General features: G+C 36.8%; 1 long non-coding RNA gene across 2 annotated transcripts in view; it reads right to left on the minus strand.

Moving 5' to 3' along the window:
- The window catches only part of LOC144301622 (uncharacterized), a 114,313-nt gene extending 89,940 nt beyond the window's left edge, over positions 1-24,373 (minus strand). For both annotated transcript variants that reach the window (XR_013368379.1, XR_013368378.1), the window contains exon 1: positions 24,209-24,373. This is a non-coding gene — a long non-coding RNA (uncharacterized LOC144301622). The remainder of the gene's footprint in view (positions 1-24,208) is intronic.
- Between the last annotated feature and the right edge of the window lie 318 nt (positions 24,374-24,691).

Consider the following 24,691-nt stretch of genomic DNA (forward strand, 5'->3'; position numbering starts at 1 on the left):
ATTACGTATTGTATTGACCTAATCTTCAGGGAATTAAAGTTGGAAAGAAATTGAGATAATATAAATGTACATAGTAACACAAATTCTGAATTCTACTAAAATATAGAATTTCCTCTCAGTAGCATTTTTATCATCATAAGTCACGATTATAAATTGGATTGTTGTAATGCTGTATGTCCCAAAACATGTTTGTTAAAAAAAAAAGGAAAAAATTTAAAAAGACTTACTTTTCTAGAATCCTCAACTGCCCCCCCCCCAGGTACCTGCGATATATGATCTTGAGCAATTATCCCATAAACGATAATAAATTGTCACACTTAACTCAGGAAAGTTCACTTCTCTGGGGAAATGGTATGTGTATAACCTTCCCATTCAAATTTGCACTGAGCTGGTTCTCTAGTATGTTAGGAGAGCACTTTATGAGTTATATAAGACATCTTTGACTATTTGTGATTAGGGGGAAAAAAATCCCTGAACACTTCATCCAAACGAGGTCATAAGTTCCAGAGGCTTGGCCAAATTCCAAATTAAATAATGATATTTTACCTTACATACCAACCTTTCCTTCATAGAAAAACAGTGACTTCAATCCATACTCAAATAGGATTTAGAAAGTAATTATATGTCTAACGACAAGGCAGAGATAGAAACAAGATTCATAACCCAAAAAGCACTCCATAAAGTGAGGAATAAGTATGTTCGCCAAAGAATAGAGGAATAAATCAGGTTCAGAATCCTAATTAACCGTATGGCCTATGAGCTGGCATTTGTAAGTTTGACATGAAAGGAATCTAAAATATAAAGTTTCCAAAAGAGAGTCTTATGTCATGGAAAGGTGTTAAGACTCTTATTTAAAGAGTTTTTCCATTGGCCAAAGGGAAAGATTTGCCCTGAGTAATGTGTTCATGACGAGAAAATTAATAACGAGGATGAAACCATTTTACCAGGAATGATTCAAGAGCACAGGGCTCTGGGTACTCAAGTAGTTGTAACTGATGCCACAACGAATGACTTATTTCCTCACATACGTCTTAAATTACATCCTGTGTTTCTGATGAAAACAAGCTTGCTAGTTTGCTCTTTTGTGCTACTTATTCTATTTGTTTTTTATTAAATTTTAGTCCTAATTAATTATGGTAATTTTTATGAAAAAGACTCAAGTAACACTTCTAGTAAATAAAATGATTCCGTTGCTAAGTGATAGTGAATGATGATAGAAGAGAAAAGGAGATGTTCAAGTTATTACGAAAGCAAATTGTCTTAATCTTTGCCTTAAATAACTGATCTACTGTTTCAGAAAATGATTACATGAAAAAAAGTAAAAAAACAGAAACTGTATGATTAATGTGTTTGAGAAAACGTTACATTCTTTAAAATTTTATATTACAGTGTAAAAGATTTATTATCCCATTTTGCCATTGAACACATACAGGTGCATTAGTCACAAGTGGCTTTAATATTAGAGTTCCAAGCGTTTTATTCAGAAATGAAATTACAACCTCAATAAAAGTAGTGGATCTCAATCCCTGGCGCTTCTTTAAACTGTGAACAACGTAAAAATCTGAAATAAATAAATAAATATAACTTTTCAGTTTCAAAGCTTTAAAAGAACTAGAACAATTCTAATAACTGGATGCTACTTCTGGAAAATATAAAATCAGAATACAGAGGTAAAAAAAACTGTCCATCAGCTATTTTGTTAAACTCCCTGGCATCTTGGATCAAAAACTATTGCTCTAAAGAATGCTTTACATTTAAAATATCCATACAGAGGCCAAGTTCCTGTTCTAACAATCTAATTAATTGTTATGAAATGGTGAAGGGTTCATGCTCTTGAAAACTATGGTGTGAAAGAGGGTCTCTCCCACACCTTCCTCGTGACAGTTCCTAATAAACTCTTTGAACTTAAGTCTCCATGAAAGGGCAATGCAAAAATCCTTTTTATAACTGGAAATGAATCAGACAAGCTTCTCAGCTACTCCCTAACCAAATTCCAGGAAATCTCATATTATTTGGCTTATTTCCCCACACTCCTGTTGCGACTTAATTCTGCTTCAGTCCTATCCAAATTGCCACTCTTGAAAGATTTTGCTCAGCAAATAACTTTTCAAGCTATATTATCAGTTCTTGTCAAAATGGCATTTTGGAGTCTGGAAAAATATCATTTTAATACTAAAAATCCCTCTAGTAATTCAATTACTTTAGGATTTTTTTCTCCTATGTGTGAAAAGAGTATTTAGCTCCAAGAACAGACTTTTAAGGTAGGGTAATTTTGCTAGTTTTGTGTGTGTGTGTGTGTGTGTGTGTGTGTGTGTGTGTTTTAATTTAAAGTTCAAAACAAATTCAGCAGATTAGAATCCCAGATTAAGAACAATTTGTATATTATCCCCATTTTATTATTAAAAAGTGAAATTAAGTCACCAAGTTTATTTTCAGGAGGCACTCTTCTAGCTAATGTAACTACAAGCTGTGGACAAACCATTTTGCTTGCTTATTTCTTTAACAGTAAAAAGTATACAAATGATTCAGCTAAAGCTTTATTCCTACCTGTGTTTCTAGAACGCTTCTCACCTGAGGCAGCATTTCAGGTGTTTTTATCCAAACATCTGAAAGTGACCATCTAAACACTCTTAACATTAGCCTGTGTCTCTTTGTCCTGTTCCTTACTTTATTCAACTAATGCTTTTTAAGTCTTTCTATATACGGACATTGCAGATACAGCCAAAACTACAACAGGAAAAAAAATCTCTTTTTAGAGTTTATATTCTTCTGGAAGAGAATGAAAATAAACATTATAAGTTTGGGATACCAATCATAAGTGCTAAAAGATAAACAGAAGCAGGAAAGAATATTAGGAAATTTGGGGAGTATATGTGGTACAGGCACTATAATGCTGAACTTCAGTGAGGCCTCATTGAAAAAGTAAATTTAAGTAAAGAAATGAAAGAGAGAAGGAATGGATGCCTTGGCTATGTGGGGAAAGAAGCTTCAGAGTAAAGTATAGTAAATGGGTTTGAGGAACCAGTACAAGACCAATGTCAGAAGAGATGAAGGCAGAGAGCATGGGGGTAGATCATAGAGGATCTTTTGGCTAATAATAAGAAACTGGGTTTTTAAGTGGAATAGGAAATCACTAGATTGTTTGAACAATGGGCAATGGAGCCAAGTGATCCTATGTGGTTTATCAGGACTACATTAGCTAATATATTGAGTTAAGAAAATGGTGACCTTGGGCATAAGTAGAGAGAAGAGTTAAGAGTTTAAAATATAAATAAAAGGGCTGAGATTGTGCGTGTATATGTGTGTAAATTTCTTCAAGAAAATTTTTACCTGAAGTGTAATACAAACACAAGAAACTGCCCAAATCATAAATGTTCAACTGGGAAGATTTTCCAAAGTGAACACAAAACGTGTCTCAGTCACCCAGAACCAAACAGTGTAACCAGCATCACCAAAGCCTCTTCTATCCCCTCTGGCAGTATCCTCTCCAATCTTGCTCAGATCTAATCACTGTCCTGACTTGCAACAACATATATTGGCTTTACAAGGCTTTGTTTTGTTCTGTTTTGTTTTGTTTTAACATTTTGCAAATGAAATCATACAGTTTTAAACTGTTTTCTCTCTGGAATTTTTTGCTCAAATTTTATTTGTGAAATTTGTCCTTCTTACTATGCGGAGTAATAGTTTGATTACTTGATACAGTTGTAACAGTCTTTTTTTTTTTTTCTTTTAAGATTTTATTTACTTATTCATGAGATAGAGAGACAGAGACAGAGGCAGAGACAGAGACACAGGCAGAGAGAGAAGCAGGCTCCATGCAGGGAGCCCGATGTAGGACTCGATCCTGGGACTCCGGGATCATGCCCTGGGCTGAAAGCAGGTGCTGAGCCACCCAGGGATCCCCTGTAACAGTCTTTCAATGTAATCATGCAATCAACACTTATTTATTAACCTTGTATTCAGAAGATGGCTAAACTCCCTAATTCTAAGTAATCAGTAGACTCTTTTGGGTTTTTAAGGTAAAACTGAAGTTGCCTATAAAACACAAAGCTGACAACTTCATTTCTGCTTTATGGTCTTTATAACTTTTGTTTAATTTTCTTTCTTTGTGTCCTCAAATAGACATTCACCAATAGAATTGTGAATACAAATGGACAGATGGTGTCCTTGTCTTGTATCTAATTAGATAAAGATTTCAATATTTCAGAAGTAAATATGATATTTGTGCTATTTGTTTTTAAATATATGTGTCAGATTCATTTTTTCTTCCAATCCAATTTTATTATGTAAGTTTAAAATACATGGGACTAAAATTTTATCAACTGTGATTTTATCAAATGGTTCTTCTCTCATTCTGTTAATGCATTGAATTTCATTGAGTTTCAAATGTTAAACCAATCTTTCATTCTTTGAACAAACAGTACTTATACTGAAAGCTGTTGCTCATTTTACATTGGGGCATTTGTTTTGTTATGTTTTGTTTAGGACATTTTTATACATGTTCATAAATGAGGTTGGCTTATAATTTTCCTTTCCTATATAATGCCCTTGTCTGGTTTGGGGAAGCACAAAACTGCATCAAACCAATTGGGGTATATGTTCTTTTTACTTTTCTTTAAAAAATTTTACTTGTGGGGATTGGTACTATATTTTTCCTTAAGTGTTTAAAAGGGTTCACTGATATAGCTATCTGGGCATAGGATTCCCTTGGTACAAAAGTTTTAAACTATGTACTTAATTTCTTTAATAGATCTAGAAATAATCTATTTCTAGGAATATTTTTATTCATTCCTGTCTTACCTTTGACAAATTGTGTTTTCTAGGAATCTGCCTATTTCATCTAAAATTTCTAATTTGTTGACACAAATGTATGGACACTAATAATGTTACTGAATACTCAACTATTATAAAATAAATTTCTTTGCATAAATTTGTGTTCTTGAGTAGGCCTCCCAATTATTTCTCGGTAACTAGTATATGGTTTCAGACTCTGTATATGGCCTTGCAGACTGAGTATTATACAGCCCTAGAGGACAATACTAATGATGGACTACAATGTGTGTGCTAGCACTGGTATGGGGCCACATGGCCTGATGGACAGAGTTAAAATAATAAAGGTTATTACTCATACATAGGACACTCATAATTATATCCAATCAGTGTGGATGCTGGGTCCTCCACAGTTGGCTGAATAAGTAGGGTGTGTTTCAATAGGTTCACCATCTCCAGCTTCTCCACCATGATTGGATGAGCAAATCTCAGGGCTGTGGGCCAGTTAATTCAATGCTAGGTGGAATGTATAAGGACCCATCAACTTCCCCCACCTTATTGTTGGCAGAAAGACCAACATAATAGGCTATGGATATTGTGAATAAATCTTACAAAACGATACCCATTTGACACCAGTTCTTTGCTTGTAAACTCCATTATCTTACACCCTAGAGAGAGATATGTGTGAGTAGTAGGCTTCCAGTACTAAACTTCACTTGAAATTTCATATGACAATAAATAACTAGTATTTTATGAAACACATTGTTTTTTACTTGGCTGAAACCAGAATATTTTAAAATTGGATATAAAGAAGCTAATTACTTTAAAAAATCACATATTAACAATGGCTAGGAGAGATACGCTAGTAAACATATTGTCAGGAGGTGTTTGATAAATGGGAGACAGAGATTGAAATCGTTTTTGCAAAATATTATTATATTAAGTAATCATTTTATATGGAAGAGGGTTTACAAGCAAGAATAGTTGTGCAAGGATTGCAAAATGTTTCCACTTTATAACTGTCACCAAAGAGGGGGAGCTCTTTTAAACAAGAATTCGAATAATTTTTTGGCTTTAAAATCAAGAAGCCAGGAAAGGCATACTTATTTATTTAATCAGCTGACGTTTATTGATCAACTGTGGCAGAGAACACAGCACTCAAAGTTTTCATTCCTCTACAACACTCTCTTTGACTGCAAGTGTCAGTTTAACAGCTGGTTTGCTTTTATTTCATTATCCACTGTGACCACTTCCAGAAAATGTTAACACAGCTAGAATCAAACAGGAAAACCCCCACTCTGAGAACATGAAAATTGATGAGTCAAATGGGAAACCAGCACTTGGGTCATCCATTTTTACACTTCAGCATATCAAAAGCTTATTCACATGACCTACAAAATACCTGACTAATGCTCACCAAAACGGTTAAGGTCATCAAAAACAAGGAAAATCTGAGGAACTGTCACAGCCAACAGGAGTCTAAGGAGACATGACTTAATATAATGTGCTATCTTGGATGGGGTCCTGGCACAGAAAAAAATGACGTAGGTAAAAAGGAATCAATCAGAATCAAATATGAATATAGTTCATAATAATGTATCATCACTGGCTTATTTATAATGACAAATATATCCGACTAATGCAATATGTTAATAAAAGGGGAAACTGGGTGTGGGGTCTATCAGAACTGTCTGTACTGTTTCACAACATTTCTGGAAATCTAAATTCTGAAATTAAAAAAAAAACATTTAAAATAAGAGTTAAACAAGTATTTTCACTGAAAGCAAAGTTAAAGTAACTTTGTTTCAACTTCTACAGCATTACTATGCATTTACTTAATATATTATCTGGCTGTGGCAATATATTTACTGCTCAGTCTCTCATTTTATATATACTTATCACAGAGCAACTCATGATTACATATTTAAATGTTTGGCTGAACTGTTGTTTAACATTAATTCAGTGCCTCTATTATTTCATTGAGTACTTACATTGTGCAAGAAAATATATTCCAAATGCTTTGGTAAATACCCTGGTAAGTCAGAAATGAATCTCTCTTTAATCTAGTAGAGGTCAACACTGGAATCTGTAATTCAACACTAGAAGCAGTAAGACAAGTGGATGCTCTAGTGTGTCATCCAGATCCTGCCTTTAAGACACAAGCATTCTTTCTGTGAGTGTGTTGTATCAGTGAACTTTTTAGGGCCCAGGGATCTTGGCCATGCCAAGATATGACTTCCAAAAAAAAAAAAAAAAAAAAAAAGCAAATCATCCTCTCTTGCACCTCTCAGCACTAAAAAAGAAGCATAAAGCATTTTAGCTATCTTTGAGTTTTGAAGATGCCATGTGCTACACTTGAGACTACTGCTCTAAACCTTTAATGGAAGGCTGACAGCTTTGAGAGGATCAGAGTAAAAAGATTCTTCAGCAAAGATTCTTCAGCAGGTGGTGAGCAAACAGCCCTGCCAAACAGTTACATGACCTGAACAGTTACTATTATTCTAGAGATAACTGTGGAGAAAGATGCATTGTATAATCTAGTTTCCATCAGAAAATAAAAATATAGGGGACACCTGGGTGGCTCAGTGGTTGAGCATCTGCCTTTGGCTCTGGGTACGATCCCAGAGTCCCCGGATCGAGTCCCCATCAGGCTTCTTGCATGGAGCCTGCTTCTCCTATCTCTGCCCCTCTCTCTGCCTCTCATGAATAAATAAATAAAATATTTAAAAAAAGAAAAAATAAAAATATAGGTTCTGGCAGCATTCTATAGGAATCTAGAACTAAACAATAAAAATGAAAACAATCCAGAAAAGACCAAGAAAGGTTCCAGTGACTCTCAACATTGGTATGTCTTTGCAGGGTGGGGAAAAGGTGCACAATACTAAGACAGCTCTTTGGTCTACTTCTCTGAATGCATAGACATCAGTGCAAGGCTAAAAAAGAACATGAACAATCAGGTAAATACTATCTATAGTGATCTGTAAATTCAATACAATCACTATTAAATCCCAATGGCAGTTTTTACAGAAATGGAAATAAAATTCTAAATTTCACATAGAATCACAAAATACTCTGAATAGCCAAACCAATCTCAAGCAATACAAACCTGGAGCATAACTGAATATCTCAAGAATAATCACTTCCAGATTTTAAGATATATTATAAAGATCCAGTAACCAACTAACAGTACATACCACTATAAAAAGACATATAGACCAATAGAACAGAATAAATAGCCCAGAAATAATCCTATACATATACTGTCAATCAATCTTCAACAAGGTCCCAAGAAGACACAATGGGGAAAGGATAGTCTCTTCAAGAATTGCTCTTCAAAAAAATTAAATATCTATATGCAAAAAAAGGATGAAACTAGACTCTTATGCTATAAACAAACATAAAATCAAAACAGATTAAAGATTTAAATCTAATACCTGAAACTGTAAAATTCCTAATAAAAAGCATAGAAAAAAGCTCCTTGACATTGGACCCGGCAATAATTTTTTGGCTATGACACCAAAAGCACAGGCAGTAAATGAAATGGGATTTATTCAAACTAAAAAGCACCATATAACAAAGGGAACCATCAACAAAAAGGCAGCCTATGAAATGGGGGAAAAGATCTATAAACCACATATCTGATAAGTGGTTAATATCCAAAATATACAAGCAACTCAAAAAACTCAATAGCAAAGAAACCAATAACCCAATTAAAAATGAGCAAAGAACCTGAATAGTCATTTTTCCAAAGAAGACACACAACCTGCCAACAGGTACATGAAAATATGTTCAACACCATTAATAATAAGGAAATGCAAATTAAAAAATGAGATTTCAACTCACATGTATTAGAATGGCTATTATCAAGAAAATAAAAAAAAAAATTACATAGTTGATGAGGATGTAGAGAAAAGGAAACCCTTGTGCACTGTTCGTAGGAATATAAATTGGTTGACCACCATAGAAAACAGTAAGGAGGCCCCTCAAAAAATTAAAATAGAACCAAAATATGATCAAATAACCCCACTTCTGGACAGATATCTCAGAGAACTCACCTGAGGACTTCAAAGACTTAGCTGCACCCCTATTTCATTGCAACATTATTCACAAAAGCCAAGACATAAAAGCAAAGTAAATGCTCTTCAGTAGATAAAAGGATAAAGAAACCGCGGTATTTGTATACAATGGAATATTATTCCACCTTAGAAAAAAAAAAAAAGAAAAAAAAAATCCTGCCGTTTGTGACAAATGGGTGAAACTTTAGGAAATTATGGGGAAATAAGCCAGACACAGAAGAACAAACATTCTATGATCCCACTATATGAGGAATCTAAAATAATCAAACTCACAGTAATATACAGTAGAAGGGTGGTTTACAGGGGCTGGGGAGAGGGGCAAACAAGAGGTGTTCGTCAAATTTTCAGTTAGGCAACATGAGTAAATCCTAGAGATCTGACCTGTGACATAGTGCCTATAGTTAGCAATACTATTGGTATACTCAAAATTTGGCTAAGAGGGTAGTTCTTATTAAAAAATAAAATAATTTAATTTTTAAAAAAGGTGGGAGGAAACTTTGGGGTGATAATATGTGTATGGTATTGATGTATATTTAAGAACTGGAAAAGTAGACGGTTAGAAAGTGTTTCAGAGACAGCAACTATAGGAAGAAACTGTGGTCCTTGGGGCTGGGAGGACAAAGAGAAGCATTTGCATTATTGAACTTAGAAGCTTGAGGAGGAGATCTCACAGAGAGCTGAAAGGAGCATCACCAGGCTGGTGCCTGTGTCTCAGGAGGAACAAACATTGAGATGTTTGTGAACTCTGGGAAGACTGCAAATGCTGGTATAGGAAAAACAGTCACTGCAGGGTGAGGAAGTGTTCCTGGGGCGATGCTAATCAAAAGAGGAAGCAAAAACTGGAACAGCAAATAAATAGCAAAGAGTTTCTACCAGCTTTCCCTTAGTCTCTCTCTTCTCTCTCTCTCCCCCCTGTCCCTCTCTATGTCCCTCCCCCTTTTGGTGTCTCTCTCTCTCTCTCTCTCTCTCTCTGTCTCTCCCTGGAAGTGTGTTGCAAATAATAGATTATAGGTGTCAGTTCACCTTGAGGATTTTTTTAGTTTTGATGTTATTCTATGTCAGTTTGTTGGTATTCATAGTAATCAAATTGACAGATGTTTTCCATCATGTTTTTTGGTTTTTTAATCTAGTATTTAGGTTCATCTAGTAATTTTTATGGCCTCATATTTTACAGGTACATATTTGATCCATTTTGAAATGACTGAAATGGCAAATCATGTGTCCCAATAGCTTTTACTTAATTATATGTTCTCTCCCCATTTATTTGAAGTGCTATCTTTACCACATACTAAATTCCCACATGTTTTTATTTTCCAGTGAGTCTTTTTTTATTGTTACCTGGATTATATCTAGACTACTGCTAATCCATTTTAATTAACGTAGCTTTGAAATACAGTATATCATCTACTCATCCCTCTTTATTCTTCTTTTAATTTTTTTTCTTATTTATCTTGCATATCTATTTTTTAATAAATGTCGATATTATTTTCTTAAATTCCAAAAGGAAATATGTCTATTGGTAGTTTTTCTGCAATTGTTCTGAATTCACAGAATAATTTTAAGATTGTTATCTTTACCATAGAGAATGAAGTCTCTCTCTTTTTTTTTTTTTTTTGCTTTACTCGTGTTTTACTTTATAACTTCACCATGTTTAATAAGTATTCAAGCTTTTGGGGGATTATTGTAAATGATCTTTTTCTCATTGTATTTTCTAGCAGTCACTATTTTCACAATGAATAGTTGTCCTTTAATATCAGATCTTTTACTTCTTGTCATATGTAATTTGTTATTTATATGTTAAGTTGACCCCCATATCCTTGAGAAAAAATATCCATATTTTGCAAATAATGATAATTTGACCTATCACACATTTTTCCTTTAATTATTATTTTTTTAGATTGTGATAAAGTACATGTAAGAAAATTTACCATCTTATCCATGTGTAAGTATACAGATCAGTAGTGTCAAATACATTCACATTGCTGTACAGCCAATCTCCATAATTCTTACCATCTTACAAAATTGAAACTCTACAGCCATTAAACAGCAACACCCCATTATCTCTACCCTCTAGCCCTTGGCAACCACCTGCCTTTCAAGCTTTCTAATGATACTTGGGTTCTTTTCTTTTGTTTTCTTTTCTTTTGTTTTCTTTTCTTTGATGTACTGACTTTAGTACTTCAATAGTGACATCAAACAATTGAGGTTACACTGGGAGTCTTTTGCCAACATTAATGGGATTATTTTAAGTTACTAGATCTTTTGGACAGAAAGGGAATTTTTAAAAGACAGCAATTAGTTCAGAATTGTTGGGAAAGATCATGGTGAACAGACTGAGAAAATAGGCAGGGACCAGAGAGGGCAGACAACATGGTGCCACAAAGCAAAGTCAGTGAGGACATCATAACTACCTCGCCAAAATCCAGGTATGACACGTTGTGTTGTTCCTGGCGCTGGTCACTGGTCACTGAATTCCACCACTGGCGACATATTCACAGTGATGCCTGTGACCTGAGAGTTGTTGCTCAGTGTGGGGTTTCTGTGATTCCTTAGGTGCTTATGCCAAATCTGAGCCAGATTTGTTTAACTGATCATGTTTGATTGATTGCAAGGAGTGAAGATGTTTGTGTGTGCAGAAATGAGTGCCTCTTTTGTTTTCTTGTTTGATTTTGTTCTGTATTTGACTTCTGCAATGAAAGTCAATCTCTGACTTCTACTAAGACACATAAAGAGGAGAATCTCTCCATGTAGGAGGGGGTTTAAGTCCTAAAAAGATATGTTTATAATGTCCAGTTTATAATGCTTCTTCTAGTTGTTTACAATTAAGCTTGGATCACCTCTAAACAACTTCTCCAAATTTGATCCAAATTTTTCTCTACTTAAAGATAATTAAAATTAAATGGCAAGAAATTTGGAATTTTCCTAGATTTATTGAATTGGTATTTAGGGGCCAAAAAAATGGTCCTTTTTTTTGTATATTCTTCAGGTCTTTTTTATGGATTCTAGAGAATAGAAAAGTTTATATTTTTATTGTGTCAATATTTATCAGAAACTCCTTGATAATTAGAAGAGTACATATATTCTGCTAAGGCCTCTTTTTTTTTTCTTTTCTTTTTTTTTTTTTTTGCACATATTTAAAACAATTCAAAAAAATCTTGACACATGTATACCCAAGTATCATAAAAGAACTGGGGGGGGGGGCATCTAATTCTATTATTACATATATCTCTCAGTTCTGCAATTTCCCCCCTTGATAATGGAATGAGGTTGTGGAGAAGGCTCCTGAGCTAAGAGTGATAAAGCAACTAGATATCAGCCCAAATGCATAAAAAGGGGAAACGTTGGAGAATAGAAATAAAGTCCATCTCATCTGTCTGAGTCTAGATTCTTCTGATTGTTGCTATTTATCATCATGGAGGATTTAAAAATGTCTAGTCAACCCTTTTGTTTCTTAAACTTCCAGTTGAGAAATGAGCTTAACCACTGGTGAACCAGACAACGCGATTACTGACTGTAGCAATCCCAGTTCAATCTCTGCAGATCACTTCCTGCATTAGAGCAACCTGTGTAGTTTTGACCACTAATCTGCTCTTGAATACATATTTCTCTTCCTTGTGGATTATATAGAACCATTGCATAAAAATAATGTTTTTGTGTAGCAGTGGAATCTGATTTTTGTCTTTAACTTTCTTTTAACTTCTTTCTCCTGAGCATGTTCTTGAACTTCATTTATCATTACCCTCAGGTGTTAATTCTGGGACTGTACTTTTGGGGCTTAATTTCTCCTTCTTTCTTCCACTGTAGGAAGGCTCTGTGAGAAAAAGACTGGACTCTCCAGACTCTGGCAATAATACTTTGCTTATGTAACCATGCACTCTCTGTTTTACTTTCACATATTTTTAGCTGTTCTTTTAATTTTTATTTTTATTTTTTATTTTTTTTTGTTCTTTTAATTTTTAATTTGTACCTCCATTACAACCATTCCCCCATCCTCTATCTCAATAACAAAACAAAGAAAACCTCTTTTTTTAACCACCCAGCCTTCTGAAGTTATTACCCAGTTATCTTTTCCATGGATAATCACCCCAATTCTTAACAGCGTAATGATTTCCTATCCTTATATTTCATTCCCACTTTATTACTTAACATTTTACAAATTGACAAATCTGCTGTTTTTCTCACATTCTCAACTTCAACTATTTTGTCACATTCAATACTATTAAATTCTCTTTAATTTATCCCTGCTTGCATAATCATATCTTTGGTGGAAATGAATTTTTCTTTAAATTCCATAATCCTATTGTCTCTAAAGCTTTTCCCATTTACTCGCTCATTTGGCATTTTCCTCCACTTTCTTTCCTTAAATTCATACCTTTAGTTGAGAATATATACTGTGTGGCAGTTAATTGAATATGCCGGCTTGACTAGGCCATAGTGTTGTGTTGTTTGGTGAAACACTAGTTTAGATGGTGCTGTAAAGGTATACTCTAGAAATGAGTGATATTTACAATCAGTTATATATTACTCTTAATAATGTAAGTGGGCCTCATCTAATCAGTTGAAGGCATTAAGAGCAACAACTGATATTTCCCAGAGAGGAAGGAATTTTGATCCACAGAGCTGCTTGACAGATTTTGGACTTGCCAATCCCCACAACTTCTGTTTCAATTTTTTTTTTATTTATTTATGATAGTCACAGAGAGAGAGGGGCAGAGACATAGGCAGAGGGAGAAGCAGGCTCCACGCACCAGGAGCCCGATGTGGGATTCGATCCCTGGTCTCCAGGATCACGCCCTGGGCCAAAGGCAGGCGCCCACCCGTTGAGCCACCCAGGGATCCCAACTTCTGTTTCCATAGCTTTCATTACTGTCAGGCTACGATTTTCTTTAACAAGAGGGCACTTAATGTAGTAAGTGCTATCACCAGGGGGAAAAGAAATGGGAATGATATCTAATGGGGCTTCCTTTTGATGCCTCAGAAAGAAGGCAAGAACCATAAACCAGTATCCATCAGGCAGACAATTTTCCATAATTCTATAATTTTGAAATGACTCCAAGTTTATAGATGTTGCTAGTGGTTTAATCCCCATGTCTTAGTTGGGGTTGACTTTAAACTACAGTCATTGAAACAATGTGAGTTTTTGTGTATTTCTTTGGGGGTGGCGAGGACGAGGGAGGAATCTGAAGACAAGGCTTTCATTCTACAGCTAGTCTTTACAGGAGTACGTGCAGGCAGGTAGAAACAGAAAGTAGGCTAAGCCCCAGGGCCTGTGAAAAGAAAATCCCCCTCCAGCACTGATGATGGTGGTGATGATGGGGGAGGGGCATCTGGGTTGTGGCTCAGAGGTGAGTTGGGGATATAAGCACATGTAATTCCTGGAGAGATGCTATTATTTACTGTGTAAGGATAATCATATTTTTGTTGCAAGTTGTAGCCAATGAATCAACTCCACATATATTATTTTTTCCTGATCTTCCTAACCTTATAGAGCAGAAATTATTTCCACCATTGTATAAATTACCAAATGTAATTAGGTTCAGTGGTTTGCTTGATGCATCTGTGATACTGTGATTTATAACAAGAAACATACATTTGATCTTCCCTGTCTCTGTTCCTGGCACTGAACTCCTAAAACCATTGGAATTTCCTGTGTTGAGAGTGATAAAGGTGTCTTTTGTTATGTTTACGAGGTGACTTTTGGAAAGCACCTAAAAAGGGGCTGGTTGCCAAGAGGTCCAACCCTGTGATCAGACTTGAAACTTCCAGTTTCATCCCCTGATGTCTGGGGAGGGAGAGGGGCTAGAAGGTGAATCAATGTCCTAAGGCCAATGATTTATTCAATCATGCCCATGTAATGAAGCTTCCATAAAATTCCAAAAGAACTGGGTTTAGAATATTTCTAGGTGGGTGAACCAGAGTACTTCCATGTGTCACCTTGCTGGACCTCAAACTCCATGAAGACAGAAGCTCTTTTGCTTAGGAGCCTAGCTCGCTTGCTTGCTTGCTTTTTTCTTTCTTTCTTTCTTTCTTTCTTTCTTTCTTTCTTTCTTTCTTTCTCTTTCTCTCTCTTTCTTTCTCTTCTTTCTTTCTTTCTTTCTTTCTTTCTTTCTTCCTTCCTTCCTTCCTTCCTTCCTTCCTTCCTTCCTTTCTTTCTTTCTTTCTTTCTTTCTTTCTTTCTTTCTTTCTTTCTTTCTTTCTTCTTTAAGATTTCACTTTACTTATTCATGAGAGACATAGAGAGAGATGCAGGGACATAAGCAGAGGGAGAAAGAGGCTCCCTGCAGGGATCTCATGCGGGACTCAATCCCAGGACCCCAGGATCATGACCTGAGCAGAAGGCAGATGCTCAACCACTGAGCCACCCAGGTGTCCCCCTATGTATCTTTCTTTAGGCAGCTGTCAGTTTGTATCTTTGGCATCCTTTGTAAGAAACTTATAATATAGTAAGTAAACTGGTTTCCTGACTTCTGGTAGCCTCTGTAGCAAATTAATCAAATCCAAGGAAGGTGTCATGCAACCTCTGATTTATAGTGGGTCAGAAGTACAGGTAAGAGTGTGGACTTGCAAATGGCAAAGGGAACTAAAGTTCAGAGTTGGAGGCCTGAGCCTTATCTCGTGAGATCGGATGCTGACTCCCTGTACACAGTGTCAGGATTGAGTTGAATTGTAGGACACCCAGCTGGTGTGAGAGAATTGCTTCTCGATTTGCGGAAAACCCCCCCGTGTGTCATCATTGCAGTCAGAATCCATTAGCATCACGCTGAGAAAGTTGTTGAACCGTGATGAGTAACTCCAGGGCTCTCTCATGGTCCCTTGCACTCTCTTTCCCCAGGAAGAAACGAGAGAAGTTCACTAAGATCCAGGATGGACTAAGAAAAAGTCAGGACAAACTAACATTTTCCACCTTTTTAAGAGAGTTCTAAACTTATAAAGCAAAGGACATGAACATGATAGTCACTGTGCTTCTTAATTTTAAGCTAAAATATATCCTAATTAAGCCTGGAGCACTGTCTAGGAGTGCTGCACCCCTGACAGGGGCCAGTAGAGAATGATTATGTTGGGCTCCAGGTCCTCCCCCAACACCACCCACAGGAGCGCCAGTAACACCGGGGGTTTCTGAGTAAGAGGAACACTGGCCTTCCCCCAAAATAGAAAGAATGAAGTATCAATATACACAGCGACTCAGGAGGAAGACAACCTCAGAACATTACATACTCTTTTATTTTATTTATAACATTCTTGAAGTGACAAAATTATACAAATGGAAAATAAATTAGTGGTTTTCAGGAATTGAGAAAGGAAGTGAGGATGGTAGGGAAGTCAAGGTGAGTACAGAAAAGTGGCACAGAATGGAATGTTCTTTTTCTTGACCGAGGGTTATCACACTAATCTGCACATGTGATGAACGTGCCTGGGACTTTAAACTACACACACACTCACACACACACTGACACAGACACAAATGAATGCATATAAAACTGGTGGAATAGGAATAAGTCCGTGGATACCAATTTCCCAGGTAGTGATATTGTACTAGACTTGGTTGCTATCGTGTGAAACCAGGTGACAGAAAGGGACCTCTGTATCATTTCTTACAGCTCCTTGTGAATCCACGACTTTTTTTTTTTTTTTTTTAGATTTTACTTATTTATTTGACAGAGAGAGAGCACAAGCAGGGGGAGTAGCAGAGGGAGAGGGAGAAGCAGGCTCTCCGCGGAGCAGGAAGCCTGGTGCAGGACTCATCAGAGGACCCTGGGATCATGACCTGAGCTGGGAAGGCAGATGCTTAACAGCCTGAGCCACCCAGGCATCCCCAAATCCACAATTCTATTAAAAAAAAAAAAAAAAAAAAAAAGATCAAAGAAGTCATTGCCTGGAAGAAAGCAATAGTTGATAGGCTGCAGAGTTCTGCCCTTGGGACTTCTTTTTAGTGACCATTTATAACTAAATTGATTGAATGTTTAGCAAACAAACTCTGTTCAGTTTGGCAGACAAAACTAAAAGAATTAGCATTGGAGATTCACCATTGCTACATAGAACAGGAAAAAAAGGCCTGAACATATTAAGAAAGCTTCTATTTACCGAGGCTTTCCTGAGGCCAGGCAGTAGTGTGGCACGTGTAGACACCACTTCAGTTGTTCTTTCTCCAAATCCTACAAGGTAGTTACTAATTTTATTCACTTTATATAGATTAGAAAACAGAGTTCTTAGAAAGCAAGTATTTTTCCCCAAAGTCAAAATACCAGGAGGAATAGTTAACCCTCATGTCAAGCGTAGCTCTATGTGAATCTGCAGTTTCTATTTTTCATTAAAAAAATAATAATAATTAAGTAAATGCGGGATAAAAGAGTTAGATTAAAAGAGATTCATGACACACATGTGTGCACATTTACTAAATGGAAATTTTTGCTCATCAAAGATTTGAGTACAAGCTAAAGATGCAAAACTGATGCATCCAAAGCTATCACTAAGAGAAATAGCAAATCCATATCAGAATGGACATTTGTCTCTTATTCTTCACTAGTAAATATCCTACTATTCTATATTCATTAAGCCCATTTGAACTTTGGCATTGTAGTTAAGATGATATTTATAAGTAATAGTATTCAAGGAAGAATATGCTCAGAATGATCTTGAAGGGAGGGATTCTTTCCATTTCTAAAACCCCAACATTGAGCATGGTTCCCAACACACACATGAAGTTGATTAAATACTTGTAGGAGAAATGGGAATGCTTAGTGTAGACCAGGGTTCAGAAAAATTTCTTTCTTTTTTTTTAGACTTTATGTATTTATTCATGAGAGACACAGAGAGAGGCAGAGACATAAGTGGAAGGAGAAGCAGGCTGGGAGGAGCTCGATGTGGGACTCGATCCCAGGATCCTGGGATCAGGCGCTGAGCCGAAAGCAGACACTCAGCCGCTGAGCCACCCAGACGTCCGGAGAAAAATTTTCCTTATAAAGGGGCAGATGGAAAATATTTTAGACACTGTGAGCCATACTGTCTCTGCTGTAAGTACTGGACGTTGCTGTGGAAACACAAGTGCAGCCAGAGACCATCTGTAAACAAATGGGCATAGCTGTGTTTCTATAAAACTTTATTTACAAAAACAGGGAGCTAGTCACTTTTGGCCCATGGCAGTAGCTTGCCCATCCATAGTGGAAACCTAAAAGGACTAATAGGAAGTGTGATTTTTTTTTTTTTTTTCTTAAAAATGCTTTACTGTCATCTTTCTGACTGGGAGGGACTGTGACTGTTTTACTCAGAAATAAGAAGGCAACAAAACTAAATTAGTTACAGAAGGGTCGACATTTTATCCTTTTGATGTAATTTTTTTTCACAAACATGAAAAATATTTTCAATAATTAAATTACCCACTGATGGCATGAGTTGCTTCAACACAGAGATTTTCTTGTCAGTGAAATGCTGCACTTCTAGTAAGTTCCCAGCTGATATTATTTTTGCTGATTCAGGGGTTACATTTTGAACACCAAGGATCTAGTAATATGAAACATACTTTTAGTTTCTGAGATTTTTTTTAAATAAATCTATTGGCAAATTATAGATATAAACTGCTTGGGGAAAAAAAAACACAGGCTTTTTTTTTTCCTTTTAATTTCAGGAAATTATTTATTTGGTAGTTTACCTCTAAATGTAATCTGATTTCAAATTACTTCTCCAAGTACTGCCAAAATCTGTCATCGTTAAATATTTTAACATAGAAATCGAGTGAATTTAGATGGGATAAATATTTTTATGTATTAGGTTCACCTTTTCAAAGAACCAGGAGGTATTTCTACTTTCATCGGGTATACTAATACAATTACTTTCATAATAACACAAGTAAAGATGCTTTGAGTGCCAAGTGTAAGCTGGGCACTCTCCCACATAATCTTTTATATTTATCTCAGCCCTGCATTTGCAGACGTACCAAGAGTAGCACAGAGAAGTTTACAAGGTCTTGAAGCAATGGAGCCAAAACTTTTCAGAGCTTGACACTGCCATAAACACTTCTCTCACTAAATCTTATGGCTAATATTGATGATAAAAATGCAGCCATAGCAGATAAATAAAATACGTGGACAAATTATCTGTGAGTTTAAACACAATCAAGCTCATCCCTACGTATATCTTATTTATGTCAACTTTAAGAAAAATGCAAGAAAATGGTCCTTTCTAACTGCAGCAGGAAACCTCTGATAAATTCTGTGCAGAGTCTCTGATTAGGAGGCCTAGAGGGAAAGAGAGAAGGGAAGAGGAAGGAGAGAGGAAGATTCTGGAGAGCAGAAAGCCTTTGCTCCAGGCTACTGAGCAAGCAAACAGGGAGCAGGCTCAGGCCCTCTGCTCCTCCTCTGGTGCTGTGTGCTTGGTGAAGCCATTAGAGCAGGAGCCCCTGGCAGCCAGCAGCCTCAGGCCTCCAGGCCACCGTAAAACAGCAGCGCCTTTTTCCACAAGAAGAAAAGGCCAGTGTCTGTGGCGCAAGCACTTTACCACATGCTCCTTTTGGTAGAGAAAAGAGGGCAGGGGAAAAAAAAAAAAAAAAAAAAGCCAGAGTCATAGATTTTTCCTTACTCTCTTCTAAGGAGAATACTTCCCCCACTTTGAATAAGCCTTAAGAAATTACATGTTTGAAATGATAGATTTAAAAAAAAAAAAAACAATGAGAAACCAATTGTATGAACCCCAAAGCTATCTCAGTAGATAATAATGATAGTTGAACAGCTTTGGAAGTATTTTTCATGGGAAATCATCGAGCAGATGTTAAAAGAAACCATGATGAATAGAGGGAGTGACTGACGAGAACAAATATATGTATTAAAAAATACAAAGCTTGTGATTATTTACTTGACTCTGTGCCTGTGAATTTTTCTTACAAGTTCAGCTGGGTGGGTATCAGTTTATTCTAGGATTACGTGTTTTTTCCTGGTATTTGATGTGTTTCTTCTTGTGGCCTGCAGCCAAAGTCAGATGTATTTCATAAGATAGGGGAGGATGATCTTTTGGAGGCCAGAACAGGACTTCAGGGGACCATGCATACCATACTCAGCTCCAACCTAACTACCTTTGGAAAAGAGCAGAGCAAAAAGCTTTAATCAAGAATGACTCAAGAACAGAAATTTGGGGAACTGTGATGAGTAGATGAAAATTTAATCTATTCAAACCCTGAGTATGTCATTCAAAATCTAATTAAGATTTACATCTTATGGGATATAATTTAGCTTTTCTTCAGTGATTCAATAGAGTTTCAAAAACTATTTTTTTTATCTTTATGAACGTGGATTGTCATTGTGCACACCACAGAACAATCTAGTCTGGGTGTTAAACATCTAGGTTTATGGGGGTTTACCTCTTGGTTTTATGACCCATTTAAAAATACTTTTTTGTACATGTCCATGCGTACTACATACACAACTACCCATATGCACACAAGCAAATATTTGACAATCTAAACATCATATATTCAATAAGGGGTTAATATCCAAAATACATAAAAAAGTTACACAACTCAACACCAAAAAAAATCTGATTCAATAACGAGTAGAGGAGTGCCTGGTGGCCCAGTCAATTAAGTGTCTGACTCTTAATTTCCACTCAGGTCGTGATCTCAGGGTTATGACATTGAGGCCCACATCAGGCCCCACGCTGGGCATGAGACTGCTTAAGATTCTGCTTCTCCCCCGACTCACTCACACACACACACACACAAAAAAAAAAAAAAAAAAAAAATTGAGCAGAGAACCTGAATAGGCATTTTGCCAAAGAAGACATACAGGCAGCCAACAGACACATAAAAATAAAAAGCTCAGCATCACTCATCATCAGGGTAATTCATATCAAAACCACAATGAGATATCACCTTACACCTGTCAGAATGGCTGAAATAAAAAAGACCAGAAATAACAAGTGTTGATGAGGACACGGAAGAAAAGATCCCTCATGCATTGGTGGTGGGAATGGAAATTAGCGCAGCTACTATAGAAAACAAACAGCCTGAAGATTCTGCAAAAAACTAAAAATGGAAATACTATATGATCCAATAATTTCCTACTATTTGCCCTAAGAAAATGAAAACACTAATTCAAAAATATATATGCACCCCTATATTTATTGCAGCATTACTCATAACAACCAAGATAGGAAGCAGCCCAAGAGCCCATGAATAGATGAATGCATAAGGAAAATTATATATATAATGGAATATTACACAGTCATAAAAAATGAGATAGTGCCATTTGGGATAACATGGATGCACCTAGAGGGTATTATGCTAAATGAAATAAATCAGAGAAAGGCAAATACCATATGATTTCACTCATATGTGGAATCTAAAAAACAAAACAAGTGAATAAACAAACAAAAAGCAGAATCAGACCTGTACAGAGAACAAACTGATGGTTGCCAGAGGGGAGGGGGTGTGAGGGATGGACAAAATGGGTGAAGGGGAGTAGGAGACACAGGCTTCTTGTTATAGAATGAATAAGTCACAGGGATAATGGGTCAGCATAGGGAATACAGTCGATGATATTGTAATAACATTGTATAGGGATAGATGGTAGCTACACTTGTGAGCACAGCATAACCCATAGAGATGTTGAACTGCTAAGTTATATACCTGAAACTAAGGTAACATTGTGTTTTAAGTGCATTAGCTATACTTAAATAAAAAAATAAAACCTGTGTCTCTGCCTCTCTTTGTCTATCATAAATAAATAAAAATAAATCTTTAAAAAAATAAAACCAATAAATAAGAAGACCAAATATGACCAAGTTAAAACAAGGGAATTTTTCACAGACATTATGAAATATTTTCACTTTCAGCAAGTTTATAAACAGTCTTTTACACTCATCACTACAGGTTTATCCAACTGTGCCTGGAAGCACTTATACCAGATCAAGTGAGATAATTGAGAAAATGCAGTTTTTATTGCTGGCAGCATCTCATCAGAACAAGGGCTCAGGATTTTACACAGTCCTCACAAAGCCACTTGGAGAAGTGGCTTCCTGGTGGTGGCGGTAGCCACTCCAAAGCGCATATGACTCCACTCTTCCTTGGCCAGTGAAGCAGGTGTGTACAACAAAATGACAGTTCTCAAAAAAAATAAAAAAAGCACTATGAAGGCTTAGGAGATAGCACCATAGGCCCCTGCCCACGTCTGGACTAGTTTTAAACACTAATCTTATTGTTAGGTGGATGTGTTTGGGGTGCTTCATTTTATGGGGCAGCAAGAAGCTTCTCCTCCATCCTACACTGTCAAGTTGAATCAAATGAGATTTCTGATGTTCAAGCATTTTTCCCTTAGAAATGGCCATTAAATATAGTTTAACCCAATATACCCATATGTGTATTTTGTTTTGTTTTTAGAGATCGAGAGAGAATGTGGGGGTAGAGGCAGAAGGTGAGTGAGAGAGAAGCCTAAGCAGGCTCCACACTCCATGTGGAGCCCAACGTGGGGCTTGATCTCACAACCCTGCAATCATGAGCCAAAATCAAGAGTTGGAACCTTAACCCACTGAGCCACAAAGGCACTTCTATACCCATAGGCTTTAAACTGTATAGCTTGCCTGAATTTTGACCAATTAAAAATTAATTTAGCAATCCTTGATCCCTTTGAAAATGCAAATACAAGATTGCCAATATCCTTTCTCATTTAGGATGAATTAATTCAGTCAGAATCCTTTTCTTTCTTGCATCTGAATTTCACTTTACTGAAGGAGTGGGGATTTTCTCTCACTTTATACTTTTGAAGAATGAAAATCTGAGAAACGGAGACCTTCCTATGGGAGAATAGTAAAGAGTTTAAGTAGACAAAAAGGCGCATTTGGTACAGAAAGCTCCAGGTATGAGGATAGACCATATGAGGAGGTGGAATTATGAGGCCAGAGAGGTAGTAAGATTTCACAGAACACAGTGGGATGGCTTGCTATGCTTCCTTGGGGGTATACACTATAGGGGAAGAGAGCGTGAACTCTGGAACCAGACTGCCAGGGAGGAAACATCAGCTCTGTCATTTACTAATATTCAGGTCTTGAATGATCTCCCCAACTCCTCTGGGTCTCAGTTTCCCCTTTTGTAGAATGGGGCTGTTGTGGGGAACCACGTAAATTATTATACATAAAGTGTCTAGAAGAGAAATTGAAGGGACACCTGGGTGGCTCAGTGGTTGAGTGTCTGCCTTTGGCTCAGGATGGGAACCCAGGGCCCGGGGATCGAGTCCTACATCATCAGGCTCCCTGTAGGGAGCCTGCTTCTCCTTCTGCCTATGTCTCTCTGTGTGTGTCTCTCTGTGTGTCTCTCATGAATAAATAAATAAAATCTTAAAAAAAAAAAACAAAACCCTAGACTGAAAGACGTGTTATACCGATGTTAACTGTCACCATTTCCCTGATCTCCATGCAATGTTTCAACTGAAGTAGCTGTTACTCGGGTCACTATAAAATCCCTGATTCACCGTGTGATGTTCAGATCCTTTCAAGAATAGGAATAAATGCCAAAAAGCTGGAGATGAGCCATAAGGAAGAAACTGCCCTTATTCTGCCAAAGAAGTGTGTTACTGACATCTCAAAGTATGGATACTGATATCGCAAGTCTGTTACTCAAAACTAGGATTCCTGGAGGAGCCAGACAATCTGAAAATTCTTAGCCAAGAGTCTCCATCAGACAAACATAGAGAATTTTTAGAGTTCCAGCTCCAGTTATGACCTCTGAGTAGAATAAGAGCTGACAATTCTTTTCCTGGCGCTTTCTGAGTAGAAATGTCTTTTTGTGTCTCTTAGGCAGGCTATACTCTTTTCTTGTCTTTTTTTTTTTTTAGATTTTATTTATTCATGAGAGATACAAAGAGAGAGAGAGAGAGGCAGAGACATAGGCAGAGAGAGAAGCAGAGAAGCAGGCTCCATGCAGGGAGCCAGATGTGGGATCGATCCCGGGACTCCAGGATCACACCCTGGGCTGAAGGCAGGGCTAAATCGCTGACCCTTCCAGGGATCCCCAGGCTATACTGGTTTCCACGCAAACCTCTTTTATAATATAGAACTATAGAATTCACCATTTAGCGGTTACCCATTTAAATGAAGACAAATTACAGTGTCTCAATGCGTTATCTCCTTCTTTTACCCAATGAGCAAAAACATATATTTATCAAGAAAAACAAAACACACACACACCAACACATTTCCCATATACTTGACTTCTCGTTGTACCTCCATTCTGTTCTGCCAGCCAATCAGTCCCCTCTCAACCCAACTCCCCATAACTGACGCCTAGAGTACTGTCTCGTACACAATTTGGCCCAAGAATCACGTTATATGTTTAGAGATAGTAACTCATTACCTTCCATCCTTGGACAGTGAAAGGGACCCACCTGATTTCCCCAGGTCTTATTAGAGCAGCAGTGCCATTCTCTCTGATTTTAGGTTTCAAGTGCACTCAGCATTGTAAATTCACTGAAACATCTAAGAAAATCTAGTACTCTAACTCAACTGTCAAGGTTTATCTGCCCTGAGTGAAATATACACCCCATTGCCATTTCAAGTGGATTCTATTTAAAGGGAACAGGCCGCTGGGTGTAACAGATCTCTTAGGACCGACCACTATGAACCCTCTGTACACTGACACATTAGATTGCAGAGCGAAGAAAATCACATGAGTTTCATCTCACGTGGAGCAAACCAAGCCAAGTTCTAGGCCACAGGAAAACAAAATAGACCTTAATCTCAGCTTGATGAATATCTTTTTTTTTTAATGAACGCTGGAACCAATCCATCTCTGAGAGCTGTCTGATAGAACTTACCAAACAAATTAACCAAGTGAATCATTAAGAGAAAAAACGAATACGGCCCTATTA

Source organism: Canis aureus, chromosome 30, assembly GCF_053574225.1.
Source record: "Canis aureus isolate CA01 chromosome 30, VMU_Caureus_v.1.0, whole genome shotgun sequence".
NCBI classification, from domain to species: domain Eukaryota; kingdom Metazoa; phylum Chordata; class Mammalia; order Carnivora; family Canidae; genus Canis; species Canis aureus.